Below are 18121 nucleotides of genomic sequence, written 5' to 3' on the forward strand. Positions count from 1 at the left end.
TGCTCTAATTATCCTGTATAATATAAAAAATTCCTTTAAACTTCAGTAGATTTCAGGTTTTATTAGAAATATTATTGACACGTACTTGGATTGGACATTTGGGTGTTTGATTTAACTGAAAATATATAGATGGCTCTTAACCTAAATTATCCCAGGAATCGTCCCTTTACAGGACAAAATGGGGGTTAAAAATAGAGGCGTAACTAAAATGGTGGTACACTGTAAATTACCTTCTACTTGGACGAAATTGTAGGCAGAGACGAGTATCTACTTGTAGGTTACATCGTCTATTAAGGAGATTTCATTCATCGCTACCTACGTCATAATCCGCTTACATGTATATCGGCTAAGTCGCCGATACATGACATACTCAACTTGTCTCTAATGACCACGACAACCTATCAACCGCAGACAGCACCAAAGACAGCTTATTAAATTCGGAAACCCTAATCAAAGGTACAATTACTGACGCCTACAAATTCCTGGCATCCAGAGCTTGTACGTGAGCAAAATCCCCCTCACCGCACTTCCACGCACTCTTTCTTACACCAACATTCAGGTACGAGCGTCCTTCTCTAAAACACCCACTCACATTGAGCTAAGTATACAACCCCGTTTTCAGCCCACAATTTCAGTCTAACCCCCGACGCGGCAGTACACGCACGCTCCCTCGACAATAAATTTAAAAAATCGACAATAATTTTGAAATTCGAACGCGCTTTAAAAATCGATGTCTGAGCCGGCGATGATCGCTTGACGTTTGTTTTTTTTCGAGGATTTTGTTGTTAAGTTGGACAGTTGACAATAATAATTGACTGATTGATTGATATTGGATTGTATTGTATTGTATATATTGTAAGCCACAGTGCGAGTGAGCGAGGAAACTGTCGTCGGGTACAACAGGTGAGTGCCTTTCGGGGACACTTTTTGGGTTCGGAATATCTCACAGATAAATGAGGATTCGAATTACGTGGTTTCATTCCGTATTTTTCATGTCTTGTTTTCGTTCTAGAATTGCTTTCCTATATTAATAGGGCGAATTTATTTTGTAGGTATTAAAAAAAATCTGACCATTACAGCGGCTACTAAAATGTAAATGCTAAAACTTAAATTACTTATTTCTTATGTCTCTGCGAATTACACGCATAAAAAGTGTAGGCAAAATAATCAATCTTATTGGGTTTTTCTTGTTTACTAATTTATTACTAGAATAAAATTACCATAACTACTAAAGCTATCATTAAACAAAATATTGGCTTCAAAATTTTCTATATTGATTTGGCTATTTATTAATTAAATAAATAAATGTTATAGGAAATTATTACACAAATTGACTAAGTCCCACGTAAACTCAATAAGGTTTGTGTTGTGGATACTTCGACAAAGATATATATATAATATAAATATTTCTAAATACTTAAATACATAGAAAACACCCATGACTTAGGAACAAATATCCGTGCACATCACATGAATAAATGCATTTACTGGGATTTGAACCCGGGACCATCGGCTTCATAGGCAGGGTCACAACCCACTAGGCTAGACAGGTCGTCGTCGTTTTACATGGTTAAATTAGGATTTATTTGCTTCAATAGAGCAAATAATTTTGAATGAGAAATTTATCTCTATGTAATTAGAAAAGTTTTAGAGGGTGGCAGATTCTTTTGGCGCATTGATTCATCTGCTACCATTGATACTCACTGTACCTAGTTTAGATTAAGTTCGAACCATTAGTTTGATCTTTGACGTAAAACCCTATAATTAATATTAATGATTTAATAGTTTAAAAGAAACAATAACTAAACAGCTGTTATACCATTTTCAGAAAATACATCGATTCGACTAGGTTTCATTAGAAAAAGTCAATTTCTCGAGGGCACCTATAATAATTAAGATGCCAAATTAATGTCAATGTAATTAATGTTAAATCCATAGTTCATTTGTTCGGTAAAAAGATGTCAAATAAAATGGAGATGGTTTAATTCATTTTAAGTTTAAGCTATTTTCTAATGGGGTTGGCCGGTCGAAGTATTAAGCAGATGGCGCCAGCATAGCTTGCCCTAGAATTGTGTCAAATTTTGGTTTTTTTAATGGAATTTTATGCCCTGGATGCCAGCCCTTTAAGCCAAATCTCATAGAAAAAGGGGCAAGCTATGATGGCGCCATCTATGCAAACCTTTGACAGTTGCCAACCCCATTGTTGACAAAAAGAGATACATATCGCCACTACTTTGAAAAAAAAAACCGTATCTTCTTCTGTCACTCAAAAGAAAAAATTTGTATCTACCTAGTCGGCTCATAAGTTCTGTCACTGGCCTTTAAAATTTAAATTTGGAACTCCTAAAACAAAAACCGTTCTGCATTTGAATTTCGAATCTTTATTAAATATTTGAGTAGTATAATTTTGCAATTTTCTGTTTTCTTCAACATGGAGTGGACGCTTAAAGATAGCCGTACCGCAATAATTGCACTATATCGTTGTGGTCACTCGCCGACTAAAATTTTTAAGCTACTTGAAAATTTAAAATTCTCTCTAAGATTTGTGTATCGTACCATAGAAAGATACAGTGAGGTCTCTAGTTTAAATGACAAGAAAAGAAGCGGTCGTCCGCGTACAGCTAGGACTCCAGCGGTTGTACAAGCAATTAGGGCACGCATTGCCAGAAATCCCGCTAGGAAACAAAAAGTTATGGCCCTCCAGATGGGTTTGAGCAAAAACACGGTGAAAAGAGTGCTTAATCAAGACCTGAGACTTCGTACTTATAAACGAAAAACTGGCCATCTTCTCAATGGTCGGCTTAAAGCTTTAAGGCTTAAAAGATCTAAAGCTTTATTGAAGAAGTACGCTAAAAATAAGCACCGTTGTATACTGTTTTCGGACGGGAAAATTTTTGACATAGAAGAAAACTATAATAAACAAAATGATAGAGTGTACGCTCGCAATAGTAAAGAAGCGTCTAATAGCATTCCCCGTATTCAAAGAGGTCATCACCCTTCATCTGTGATGGTTTGGCTGGGAGTTTCTTATGCGGGCGTCACTAGTATGCATTTATGTGAGAAAGGAGTAAAAACTAGTGCCAAAGTGTACCAAGACACGGTGTTGACTAATATTGTGAAACCACTATCCCATACGATGTTTCTAAACCAGCATTGGGTTTTCCAGCAGGACTCTGCTCCAGCCCATAAGGCAAAGTCTACACAAGCCTGGCTCGCCTCCAATAAAATCGACTTTATACGGCATGAAGATTGGCCCTCCTCTAGCCCAGATCTTAATCCTTTAGACTATAAAATATGGCAGTATTTAGAGGAAAAGGTGTGCTCAAAACCTCATGCAAACCTAGACTCGCTGAAAAAATCTCTTGCTACGGCAGTGGCCAATATCGACATGAAAGTGGTGCGTGAATCCATTGACGACTGGCCACGAAGACTTCAAGCCTGTGTAGATAATTATGGCGGTCATTTTGAATAAATGTTATACATTTAGATTCTCTAGTTTATAAGCTTTCAAACGCTGTACAAATTATACGGAATAAACTTAAACTTTTGATTTTATTTGATACTATGTATATGACAGAACTTATGAGCCGACTAGGTATGTATGTGATGCATACAGTTAACTGCCTTTTAACTTTGAGTAGCAGTGTGAGATACGAGATTTGTAAGTAGTGCCGAGTCCATATTTCTATATGTAGAACAATTCGATTGTGACAGAATACGATGCGTTGTAAATAATGCTTGTGAATGAATAAATGAAAATTAAATAAATGAAATGAAATACTCTTGAACGCACACTGTAGAGATACATATATGGAAAAGTATTCCAGGATGTCAAACACTTTTGATGCATTGTTTCATCCGTTATTATTGATGCTAACGTTGTACCTAAAGTGATATTGCGTGATGGCCACTTACGTTCATTAAATAATTTATATCTCGTTTGGTGGTTTGGTATATGCACTGTTGCGGGCCGATACGACTCACCTATAATGCGGCATTTTGAATGTGTCATAACCGCTATTAGGTGAGTTGTAAGAATTTTATTGCTGTCTGTTTTTGTTTTGTCGTTTTCTGTTTTTTGTGTTCCACTAACACTTAGTTTTTAACCTTAATTGTTACTAACCGTTATGGGTTAGCCAGTGTTGTCTTAAATAAATAAATTGAATTGAATTGAATTGAAATGAAAATAATCCACCACAAATTGGAAAAGTCCTCGCGAGTGTCTAAAAAATAAATTGTATTAACAAAATGAAATGAAAATGAAAATCTTTACTGTTCAACCCTGTTTTCGGATTTAATTTTGCCAAGACTAGTAAGCTTACCACAACTGGCTGTGTCATACTGACATATTCGCTAACGTCTGCGTAACTTACTTTCTATACATCTCGCTAACACTAATATGCTAGTACGAGCGAGATGCATATAAAGTAAGTTACGCACACGCTAGTGTATATGTCAGTGTCAAACTGGTGGTAGCCGTATTGTCCAAGCTCTGATTCCCAGGGGGCCTGGCCAAGATGATTATAGGATCACTCGTGCGTCTGTCTGTCTGTCCGTCTGTCACAGCCTATTTTCTCCGAAACTACTGGACCAATTAAGTTGAAATTTGGTACACATAAAGACGGACATGTAACGTACACAAATGAATTATAAACATGGGGCCACTTTTGGGGGGTAAATGAGAAAATTTAAAATTAAAGTTTTTCTAATGGAAGAATCATTGTGAGAATCTCAAATATTTTTTTTTTGAAATTTTAAAATATATAGTTTAGAAAATATTTAAGAAAATAACATAGATGACAGGAAAACCTATTAGAAACGTGCAGTCAAGCGTGAGTCGGACTTAACTACTTAGTTTTTGATCCGACCCCTGACGGGTTTTTTATAAGACATTTAACTCACGTTTCACATATAAAATACATTGTTTAAATTGTGTAATGTCGGTTTTTTATTTTATTATCATTCACAACATATAAAACACACGTTAGGAATACCAACAAAAGATATATGTTTATAACATATATGGTAGAAATTATCTAACATACTTCGTATATATTAATACGTCATACAAAGTTTATATTGGCTAATTAACATATAACACATAACTTATACTAATTATTACAAATAAAGATACCTTCCAAACTATACATTTGATCATATATTAATAACTAAATTAGAAGCTTCTCTCGATTGTTCTACACTAAAGTAGGTCTCCGTTAGGTACGAAGACGAGCGAAGCGAGGAGGAGTGTTAGGTTGAACTGGGTACAAACAGCGCGCGAGCCGAGCGAGCGAAGCGAGCGTGCCGCGAGAGGCCGGCGAAGCGCCAGAACAAAATTGTTTAACGGTTAACTAACTTTCGGGAATTTTTGAAATGTTGAAATAAAATAAAATATTTTATGTTCTTAGACCGATCGTTGGACTATATAATTTTTATATAAATTTAAATTTTCTTTATACAAAATGAAATTATCTATATACATTTTAAAATGAAATTAGATAATCTTTACAAATGGCAAATATAAAAAAATGTAAGGTCAATTAATGCTTTTTTATATTAAATCTTTAAAAAGAAAGGGCATATCCGTTGACCTCTGGGTAATGGAGTGGCCAGTGAGCTGTAAAATAGTGCTAATTAAATTTACGTCTGAGAAATAAAATATAAAAGATACAAACGTAAATTGAAATATAAAAGTTACAGCGTGTTATTTCGTGGCAATAAAAAAACAAACGAGCCGTGATCGCGATTTCCAATTTAAGTAATTAAATTATTAAATGGTGGTCAGAATTTAAAATCTATTCATGCTATGAGATGGCTCACACATGTTAGTGCGCGCAAAATGTACTTGTACGAGTATTTCAAAGCGTAATTTTGCTCGTACGGCCAAGGAATATAATTACAGTGATGGAAATAGCATGAAGGAGCCAGCTTTTGAAAGAGTCACTTGCATAATTTCGGTAATTTCAGTGAATTTTGTATTGAGTCAAATGTTGATGAAACTACCAAAATAATGCAAGTAGCTTGCTTCTCCATGCCAATTCTCCCCTAATTATACCGTTCTGTTCCATTACGCAAAAAACGGCAAAAAAATCACGCTGGTTGTATGGGAGCCCCACTTAAATATTTATTGTATTCTGTTTTTAGTATTTGTTTTTACAGCGGCCACAGAAATACATCATCTGTGAAAATTTCAACTGTCTAGCTAGCACGGTTCATGAGATACAGCCTGGTGACAGACAGACGGTCTTAGTAATAGGATCCCGTTTTTACCCTTTGGGTACGGAACCCTAAAAAACGTATATTACCTACATAGAAAACATCCATAACTCAGAAACAAAATATTTGTGACAAAAAAATGCCCTCAGATACAAACCAGGGTTTGAACCCGGGAAATTCTGCTTAGTAGGTAGTTTCACTACCGACTTAGCATAGGCTAAATTAAAATTTTAAACTGTCTAGCTATCACGGTTCATGAGATACAGCCTGATGACAGACGGACGGCAGCGGAGTTTTAGTAATAGGACCCCGTTTTTACCCTTTGGGTACGGAACCCTAAAACGATCAATGAACTGATCAACATTTATATGGCGACGGCAGCTGTCATCCCATTGAAAACTGTCAAAGTTTTAAGACAAGTATTTACTAAAGTAAGATGAGGTTGACAGATGGTTTAGTGCAACCGGCCCTTATTGCGGAGCCTTTGCATAATGTTCCTTTTCAAATCGCTATTAAGGTCAGTGGGTTCAGCCAGCAGTTTTTGAAAAATCTTGGCACTTTTTTAGATCATAACGGTTGCCAAATATATGTGCCATTTTCAACCAAAAGGGTACTTATTGTCGCTTGTCAGTAAGGCGCTATTTCCATATATCTTTAATTAGAAATCAACCATATCGACAACCGACAATGTGGTACCTTTTAGTTGAAAACGTCACATATGAATAAGTAGCAATCTTGTGGCCTTCATGTTGGTTTACTATCATTAGGTACAAATGGAAAATTGTCCAGTCGAAATTATACGTCAAAGTAGAAAAATTACAATTTAAAATACATCAACTAGGAAAATCGTCTATTCAGCATAATGTCGAAAAAGAATTATGTCCAAATTGTCCAATAGTAAAACTGTCAAATATGATAATCGAAAAATATTTGTCCATTTTTGTTTACATACCCTCAGAAAAAATATATTTTTATAATGGACAAAATTCCATTCTGGCTTAATTAATTTACGACGATTACAAATTCGGTTAAACATATTCAATTATTTTAAAACGGATCACTCACATATTATTAAGTCGAATAACTCGACATGTTTCGATCCAATTTACGACGATCGTCTTCACGGAGCAACAACAAGTCTTCACTGGTCAAGGTTTTAAAATAATTTAATATGTTTGGGTCTCACGGGAGTTTTATAGTTAAAATTTGGTTAAAAATTGTTTTTAGCACAATTACATTTTGACAAGATTCACTTTGGATACTACGAGTATTACTTTTGATCCAACTTCAGAATGGTCATTTCAAGTGGACGATTTTCCATTTGTCCCTAATGACAGTAAACCTTCATGTTAACAGTTGTTGTGCAATAATAGTTATTTTTTTCTATCGAGCGAAACTTGTGTAATCAGGTTTCAAATGGATGAAGTTACTAGAGAAAGCCCTCAAGATTGATAATAATTTTTTTGTAACCGTTCGGGTGTTATGATGTAAACAAGCGCTGCGATTTTTCAAAAACTGCTGGTTGAACTCACTGCACCTTAAAGGATGACTCACGTTAGACCGGGCCGTGACCGGGCCGGAGCTTCCGGCGCTTCGTTTTCTATGGAAAGCATCACGTGATCACCTGTCATGTCATAGAAAAGTAAGCGCCGGAAGCTCCGGCCCGGTCACGGCCCGGTCTAACGTGAGTCATCCTTAAACTTCAGCGAATGCCGGGATACTCCCAGCATCCCAAAAATCCAGCATGAACGTTTCGTTAAAACAGTCTGCACTTTTGTAGGTACAGTAAGCAGAAGTATCTTAGGCAAGGTGTTCAAAATGCTCACACGCTGTTACTCATTTAACAAAAATTTATATTTAGTTAATTTTGAATACCTCGTAGCCTCATACCTCTCGTACCTTCGTACCTCTCGTAATCTTATTTTATCTATTACTCTTTACCGCACTGGTTTCATGTCCAACTCTTTCGCCCTCGGGGCAATTCGTTTCTATAACGATCTCCCTCCCAATGTACCTACAAGAACATAGCAAATACTAAATATACATATATACACGGTGGCCAAAAAATAAGTGCATTCCCGTTGCCAGGGAGGTTTTGAGATTATACTGAGCAACTTTTAATATGGGACCAACCCCCAAATCGCGAAAAAAAAAATTGGCTGTTTCATACATTTTGGCTGGTCCATTTTCTATGGGAGGGTCATTTTTTTTTCGCGATTTCGTGGTTGGTCTCATAGTAAAAGTTTCTCAGTATAATCCCAAAACCTCCCTGGCAACGGGAATGCACTTATTTTCTAGCCACCGTGTATATATGTATATATATATATATATTTCAAATAATTATATGTATGTATAATGATAATAGTAAGTATCTGTACTGATTTTCTTTTCGCAGTTTCTGTTTGGCCCTATGATTGACTGGTAGAGAATGCCTTATGGCATTAAGTTCGCCTTTTGTACTTTCTTGTATTGTGCAATAAAGGTTAAATAAATAAATAATAAGCTCTTCTAGTAACTCCTGGTGCTGACTGTACTGAACTCGTCTAAGCATTCTCTGCGGCACTGTACTTAATTGAGTGCACTTTAAGTGCTAAGAACTTAATAGCACTGCAGCCACTGCAGCAGTCTTTATAGAGAATGAACTGAGATAGATAAGAAAGCTGTCGTAAAACGGCAAGCTGAGACGTATTCTTGTTTTAAAAATACGATTTTAATTTGATACATCTCAGTGCAACTTTATTGCACATTTGTATCGGTGCCAATGAGTAAAGTGGAGTGGCCGAAAAATTAAAACAGTAGTTATTTACGATACAAGTGCGGAAAAGAGGAAATTCGAAACGAGTGGCGATAAATTAAAACACGACCGCAGGGAGTGTTTTAAATCGACACGAGTTGCGAATTACCTATTCGCACGTGTATCGTACAACGTTTTACAGTACATATGGCCCTTTAAACTTTCGACATATGCACAAAAAGTGCTATTTGACGCACTAGTGCGAGAAAGTAGCACCATATGTACTGTAAAATAATTTACCTACTTTTCTTCGTAATCTCGCACTTTTGTTGACAACCATAATTTTATCAACAGTTTATATACGAGTACATCTTTTATTTATATCAATTACTAGTTAAAATATATGTTAATTATAATTTCAATGAAAACAACTATCGTAAAACTTTTAGGTTTTATACGTCAAATGCTAACAAAGTCTTTCATATTTGGTTACCTACACTATTTTGCCACTTTACTAACACTAATGTCAAATCATAATCATATTTTAACAACCTGAATGCACCTGATCTAAACATTATACTGTACTTTAACTTTTATCACTACAAATAGGATTAAACAATGTAGGTAAACCTATTTATAATTGGATTGTTACGAGGTAATATTAATTGATATTTAGAATGATTGATAATTATGACTACTTAATCGAGAAGGAAAAGATTTTTGGCTTGAATCAACTTTTAGAGTACTTTTTTTATTAAAATCTATAATGCATGTCTATATAGGTATAATTGGAATAAGTAAAATTTGACATAATAAACTAGTATTTGACATCTGTAACAGGTAATGTAAGGAATGGAATAAAAATGAAAATTAATAAAAAAAAAAAGCTTTTATTTCGGACAAGATATCAATATTACAACATAAACAAATTACAAAACACAAACAATAAAGTTACTTACGAAGGTTAACACAATAAATTAACATACCATAATACTCCTGTCTATAGGCATGTATCTAGTAATAGTTATTTTCAATACAAGTACGGAAAAGAGGAAATTCGAAACGAGTGGCGATAAATTAAAACACGACCGCAGGGGCTACAACGTTCTACAGTACATATGGACGAAAGTGCTCTTTTACACACTAGTGCGAGAAAGTAGCACCATATGTACTGTAAATGTTTTTAACACTTGTTTTAAAAGCGTGTGAGCTTATCTCTTTTGCAAACATTTTTTCTAGAAGTGCATTATACAATATTTTAGGTACCAAATATTAAAAGTATTTTAATACAAGCTAATTAATTATTACAAAATAAAATTGAGTAGTGATGATATTCAACATGTAAAGCGTAAAATTCGTAAAGAAAACTAAATTTACAATGCATGTGCTCCAAAATTGCGTTTCCTACGGAGCCATACCATGCGGAAAGTACTACTTTTCCGCACTAGTGCTTTTTGTTTTCATTTTTTTTTACAGTACATATGGTGCTACTTTCTCGTACGGTACGAAAAAGTGCCCTTTTCCGCACTAGTGCTTTTTGTTTTCAATTTTTTAATAATTAAACTTATTTGCCATTATATGTTTTTTTTATTTACTCGCACAATGCATAGTAAAACATTGTATGATACACGTGCGTAAAGATGATTTCCGACGAGTGGAATATTATTCACGAGCGAGCAAAGCGCTATATTATAAGCTCCTTTAGTATTCAACCGGAAAAGCATTTAATATGAAGAACTGAAAGATAACATCAAAGAAATCTGCAAACAACATTAAACGGCAGCAAAAGTCGTTTTAAAACAATCCGGTCTTTGTTCCAATCCGTTCAATTCAGTGAATGAGTGAATGAGTGAATCATTCACTGAATGAGTCGACAAATGGAATCCCGTTCCATTGTCTTAGTCCACGTGCCAGATTAAAGGAAAGTGGAAACGGATACTGAACGGGTTTTCATGCGGTTTTCATTTTTCAAAAGAGTGATTCTTGAGGAAGGTTCAGGTTTATAACTTGATAAGGTTTTATGTCAACTGTTTCTGCATAAAATAGTTGTGCTTACGCATATTTCATCCAAGTACTTGACTTGTTACAATTCGCTCCTTAAAAAACGCATATTTAATTTACCGGTACCTAAAGTATCATCTGCTTTTGCTAAACGTTTTGGGGACTACATAAAGGCAGCATCCTATAACGCCATTCTCAAGCTTCGTGACTTAAGGAACAGGCACTGTAAACGAGGCCCAAAATACTACTTTTAAATTACTTCAATCACTGAATTACACAGACGATAGGCGCAAGCCCTGACATGACGCAAAACAGAGAAGAATGGCGCAAAATGATACGGAGAGCCGACCCCAAACACTAGGATATGGGACAAAGGCTAAGATGATGATGATGATGACTGAATTACACAGAGACAGAAGCTATTATACAGAGTGTCAACTAACCCTAGTTTATTTAAGTTTTTAGTTTTAAGTATTACATTTAAATTTTAAATTTATGTTATATGATAAAGTATGACTTGCATACGAAACAAAATTCTGTTGTACAAATGTAACTGGTTTCCCGCGATACAGGTGCAACCTAGTGCGGGGGCCCCTGGTAATATGTTTTGTAAATCTGTTTGTGAAATAAGCTATTCTATTCTCATCATCTTCCTCGCGTTATCCCGGCATTTTGCCACGGCTCATGGGAGCCTCGGGTCCGCTTGACAACTAATCCTAAGAATTGGCGTAGGCACTAGTTTTTACGAAAGCGATTGCCATCTGACCTTCCAACCCAGAGGGGGAAACTAGGCCTTGTTAGGATTAGTCCGGTTTCCTCACGATGTTTTCCTTCACCGAAAAGCGACTGGTATAAATATCAAATGATATTCCGTACATAAGTTCCGAAAAACTCATTGGCACGAGCCGGGGGTTTGAACCCGCGACCTCCGGATTGAAAGTCGCACGCTCTTACCGCTAGGCCACCAGCGCTTAAACTATTTTAAATAAACTATTCTATTCTATTCTATTCTATTCTATGTAACCCGTGCGAAGCTGGGACCGGTTACTAGTATTTAATACCTATGGCTGCGTTTCACGGAAGTTTTTTAATTAACATATCTGTACAGGATGAATGTAAGGGCTGATACAAAAACCGGCCAAGTGCGAGTCGGACTCGCGCACAAAGGGTTCCGTCATCACGTTTGTTGTAAACTAGCCCCCCTTAAATATTTATTTTTTTCTGTTTTTAGTATTTGTTGTTATAGCGGCACAAGAAATACATCATCTGTGAAAATTTAAACTGTCTAGCTATCACGGTTCATGAGATACAGCCTGGTGACAGACAGACAGACACACAGCGAAGTCTTAGTAATAGGGTCCCGTTTTTACCCTTTGGGTACGGAACCCTAAAAAGCAATGACGCGGCAATTTCCTAGGTTTCTCATTGATGGTTGTGTAAGGATACATGCGTAAATCATGATTAATTATATGAAGAAACTGTTCTTATGTTTTCACTGGCCCGAGGTTTCTGTAATTAGTAGAGGACCCTAGCTAGTGATAATAGAAGGTCGTTTATTATGAAACCGTTGTTTTAGGGTCTTTAGACTATACTAAGCACGGAATTTTGCAAGATCGGAATTATGAAAAAAAAAAAATTAACTTAAAGGAATTTTACTTTTAACATTATTTATTTATTGAGTAAGTGGCAGCCTTACTATGTAGCTAAGCTCTCAGACATGGTGATACCTGACATTTTTTTTGATGGGACTAAAATCCCCTTTTCCTCTACTGTCCGAAATTTGGGTGTCATCATGAACCAGACGCTTTCCTGGGAACCCCACTTGGCTGAGGTGAGTAAAAAAATGTTTGGTTCCCTACACTCTCTTCGACGACTTCAGAATTTCCTCCCTCTTCGTACCAAACTGACTCTTGCCCGCTCTCTCTTGCTCCCTCTACTAGACTATGGTGACATTGCGTTCTTGGATCTTAATGAGGAATTGCTGAATAAACTTGAGCGCTTACAAAATGTCTGTATCAGGTATGTGTATGGCCTCCGTAAATACGACCACATTTCTAATTTTCGTAAGCAGCTCGGGTGGTTACCGATCCGCCAGCGCAGGGATGTGCATGTTCTGTCGTTGCTTTTCAACATACTCTTCAACCCCTGTTCCCCATCTTACCTAACCGAGAGATTTAACTATCTGGCTGAAGGAAGTGATCACCGCTTTCGTTCTAGTGCTAATCTTACGCTTGCTATCCCTTCGAATAAGTCTCGAACGTACGCAAATTCATTCACAGTGCGCGCGGTGAAGTTGTGGAACGAGTTGCCCCTGTCGCTCAAACGGTCCCGGTCTGTAGCATCACTCAAAGTTAATCTGAAAAAGCTTTGGCTTTCCCACGAACTGTGATTTGGTTGAGTGCTAATATATATATATATTATTTATAAATAAATATGTGTTTATGTGTAAATAAAGCCTTTTTGTTGTCTATTATTGATTGATTATCGATGACTAGTTATGAGTACTATGACTGACACATATGTTGACACATCAAATGTCAAAGGCTTTATTCAATAGAATAAATAATATTAAAGATAGATTAAAATACAAATATATGGAATACTAGCTTTAAATGTTGTTTCTCTTTCAGGTAAGAGTTTTAGTTATTATTATTTCAGTTTGTATTAAGTATTATTTAAATATCATTGTTTGTACTTAATAAAACGTTCTCTTTCAGAGCAACACAATTTAGTTTTTATTTCGTCGTGTCTCGATGGACACAATAACATATTATAAAGGCATAGGCGCGATTTTGAAACAGCCACAAAATAATACAGAGGACAAACCTTGCGCATATTTTTCAAGAAAATTAAATGACACTCAGAAAAAAAAGAAAGCTATATACCTAGAATGCTTAGCGATCAAAGAGGCAGTAAAATACTGGCAATATTGGCTCATAGGGAAGAAGTTCACAGTTTTCTCGGACCATAAACCTCTTGAAAAGATGAATATTAAGGCTAGGACGGATGAAGACTTAGGAGACCTAACATATTACCTGTCACAATTTAATTTTGAAGTAGTTTACTCTCCGGGGAAATACAATATAGAAGCAGATAGTTTAAGCAGGAATCCGGTATTAGAGCCAAATGAAAGTCAAGATGAAACATTAAAAATTGTAAACTTTATCAAATTAGAAGATATAATAGATGATCAAGATAATAATGAAGATATAAAACTAAATAGAAACAAACTGAAGTTAAAAGATAATTTATACTATAAAAATATTCGAAAAAAAGATAAAATTATTCTAACAGAGGATTTTTGTAAAAAAATAATTGAAAATACACATAATTATTACTGTCACATAGGCATAAAACAAATGGAAAACAAGATTAAACCTTTCTTTGTAGCAAAAAATTTATCAAAACATATCAGGAAATTTTGTGACAACTGTGAAATTTGTATAAAAAATAAATCCAGAGGTAAATATAAATTTGGATTAATGTCACACTTAGGTCCTGCTACATTTCCATTTGAAATAGTGTCTATAGACAATATCGGTGGATTTGGTGGCTCACGCTCCACAAAAACATATTTGCATTTACTTGTAGATCACTTTACAAGACATGCATTTATTTTGACGTCTAAAACACAGAATGCTAGTGATTTTATGAAGCTTGTTCAAAAAGTTCCTCAGGGCAATAAAATTGGTATGATTCTATCGGATCAGTACCCAGGTATAAATTCAAGAGAATTCAAACTCTATTTAGAAAATGAAAACATACCCATTATATTTACTGCAGTAAATGCCCCATTTTCTAATGGATTAAATGAGAGATTAAACCAAACTCTAGTGAATAAAATCCGATGTAAAATTAATGAAAGAAAAGATAAGTTAGCATGGACAACTATTGCTTACGAGTGCACCCAAAGGTATAATGAGACGGAACACACAGTGACAGGGTTTTCTCCAAAATATTTGTTGGAAGGACAAAGTGTAGATATTTTACCGATAGAATTAAAGCAAGGACGAATATGGAAGGACTTATTAGAAGATAGGAAAATGGCGTTAGAAAATAGTATAAAGTCACATAATTATAATAAAAAACTATTTAATAAGAATAGAAAACTGTGTGAGCTCAAAGTAGGAGACTTAGTATATGTTGAAAACGGAAATCGCTTAAATAGAAAGAAACTTGATGAAATAAAAGTTGGTCCATATAAAATCTTAGAAAAATTATCAGACTCAATTTATAAGATAAACACGGGACACAAGAAGTTAGAGTCAAATTTTTTTCACATAACGAAACTTGTTCCAATGTCAGAAGAGTTTTAAATAGGTAACTGATTATCTATGACTAGTTATGAGTACTATGACTGACACATATGTTGACACATCAAATGTCAAAGGCTTTATTCAATAGAATAAATAATATTAAAGATAGATTAAAATACAAATATATGGAATACTAGCTTTAAATGTTGTTTCTCTTTCAGGTAAGAGTTTTAGTTATTATTATTTCAGTTTGTATTAAGTATTATTTAAATATCATTGTTTGTACTTAATAAAACGTTCTCTTTCAGAGCAACACAATTTAGTTTTTATTTCGTCGTGTCTCGATGGACACAATAACATATTATATATTATATATATATATATATTTATTTATTTAATATTTATTTAGTACTATATATTTATGTATGCTAGTACATATTTATTTTATTGCATAATGCAATTGATGTATTTTAGTTATTCGTAGACGTTAATATTGTAGTTTTCCTTTTTAAATATTATTGTACGTTCTGTAAGTTTGTCTATCTATCTAATTCGAATTTTCCACTCATTTACTCTAAGGTTAGCTGGAAGAAATCCCTTATAGGGATAAGCTCGCCTTTGTACCTAAATTTATATGAATTTCATGTTATCAATTTTTGTTTTGTACAATAAAGTGATTTACTACTACTACTACTACAGCCTCATGGGCCCTTGCCAAAATACAGTAATTACAAGTAAAAAAATTTACTATACAAATTATTAATGCATGATGTACGGTAATAGGCCTTCACGATGCACTGGATGATGGCTGGAGCAGCAGTACAAAGCATAATGGCGGCCGAGACCACGAACCACCAAATGATATCCAAGAATTCCGCATTTCCAGAAGAATTCGTCATTAACAGCACCTGTCACGTTTGCCATTCACTGCAAAATATGCTATCAAAATTATACACATATAATAATATTATGCAATTAAAATTAAAATAAATGTATGGAGCACGATCCGCCATGTTCCGTGGATCATTCGAAAGTCCGACGTTAATCATTGCATAGTTTGTGCGGAGTTAAGATGACATTCGTATGTCGACTGCAGCTGCATTACTGTTTCGTCGTTACTGCTGCGGCGGCGCTGATGCCGTCGCTGTATCTGTCAATTTCCTTCAATTTCACGGATTGAACGTCATAATGGCGGCAGTAATGCAACGACGAACGTTATTTTATTAAGCAAATTGTCAATTACAGCGACCGCGTCAAGGCCGTAGCAGTAATATCGCAACAGTAATGCAGCTGCAAGTGCCACTCCGAGGGGTCCCTTTGTTTGACATAATTATTAAAAGTCATAATGTAATGATTGTCATATTTTCATTAATTTTGAAACCGTTAACTTTCAGGATTTTCCTTAGGTTATCCTGTAGATAGGTTAGGTTAGGTTAAGTTTGTTTTATGGCAATCCTGAAAAGTTACGCGTTTCTGAGAAAAACCAAATTAAGACTAACGAAAATGTGGACAAACAATATATTATGACTTAAAACTATATGGGAAACAATAGAGACCCGCCCTTCCGAACGTCACCTTTAGCTTGATCTAGGTTTAGTATATTATAAATGGTAAAGAAACCCTTTCCCTCTGTTACCTTTTTACATCTATGTAAGCTACAAAACCAATTTTGGTGAAATTCGGCTTGTGAAAAAGCGATTTAAACCTTAAACCCTAAAAATCCTAGAAACCCAAGATGTTTACTATAGTTTTGAAAATCTATAAAATTGGGAAAAATGACATGGGACAAGGACAAGGGATCCACTTGTACATACTCGTACATACAATACATACAGTCACGCCTATTCGGAGGGGTAGGCAGAGACCATGAATTTCCACTTGCTACGATCCTGACATACCTCTTTCGCTTCCTTCACTTTTTACGAATGGGGACCACTTATAGCTATAAAAATGCTTAATTGAATACAGGATAATATCCTAACCTAACTTTAAATGTTATAATTTGTGTGAAATCGTTGATGTTTCAATTATAAGAATAAATGCGGCAATATTTTGCTCTCACTTGGAGGGAACTCAATTATAAGAATAAATGCGGATATTTTGCTCTCACTTGGAGGGTACTCAATTACCCTCACATCGACAATTTTAGCTTTTAATTAAGTCTATTTTAGAACCACTTATGGCAGGGCCTCACTCGACTAGCACAATAATGTAATGAACATGATATTATAGGTATACTCGTAAGGTTCTTGAGGTGAAAACTTAATTTAAGTATCATGATTAGATATTGGTTTGAAATGCATTTCAATCCCAACAATATAGTACGTGCGCAATCAAGTTGAGATCTCCAAAGATTTATTTAATGCCGTTTCTATAAATGTATTACTTACTGCAGTGCTTTCGATTTTAAGAACCCGTCAATCACTTTTATTTGTGACTCATGAGTACGACTATGGACGGTATAAAAAGGACGACAATCTCTTATGGCAGAACTATTGCAAAAGTGACCATCTTTCAGCAGTAAATAATAGTTCCTAATCCCTCCGGTGGCGCTAGTAAGGTCAGGGACATGAGTATAACATGAACCATATAAGGCAACAAATAACCAGACCAAATTACGTAGGTTGTTTTTGGTAGTATTTCGGTGTATTGTGGCGCCGCCTAATTACTGTTTTTTGATGGACACTTTTCATACATAGAGATTTGGCTCCTTTATATAGTCTCCATGAGTACGACGTAATATTGACGTTTTTAATTTTTATAAAACGTCATGTGTGCATACTTTAACGCTATATTAGTCTAAATTTCATATCTCATGCCGTTTCAAAATGATATTTTGGTTCTAAAAGGGGAAGAGGAGGGATTCTTGTTGCACCGATGCATCTAATATGTACGTATATTTGTAGGTAAGTAT

At 35.2% G+C, this 18121-nt stretch overlaps 1 protein-coding gene across 2 annotated transcripts in view; it reads left to right on the forward strand.

Moving 5' to 3' along the window:
• The first annotated feature begins 301 nt into the window (after positions 1-301).
• Positions 302-18121, forward strand: part of LOC134751434 (uncharacterized) — a 129793-nt gene continuing 111973 nt past the window's right edge. For both annotated transcript variants that reach the window (XM_063686843.1, XM_063686842.1), the window contains exon 1: positions 302-903. The gene's annotated coding sequence lies outside the window, so the exon portion shown is untranslated. The remainder of the gene's footprint in view (positions 904-18121) is intronic.

This window comes from Cydia strobilella, chromosome 22 (genome assembly GCF_947568885.1).
Source record: "Cydia strobilella chromosome 22, ilCydStro3.1, whole genome shotgun sequence".
Classification (NCBI taxonomy): Eukaryota; Metazoa; Arthropoda; class Insecta; order Lepidoptera; family Tortricidae; genus Cydia; species Cydia strobilella.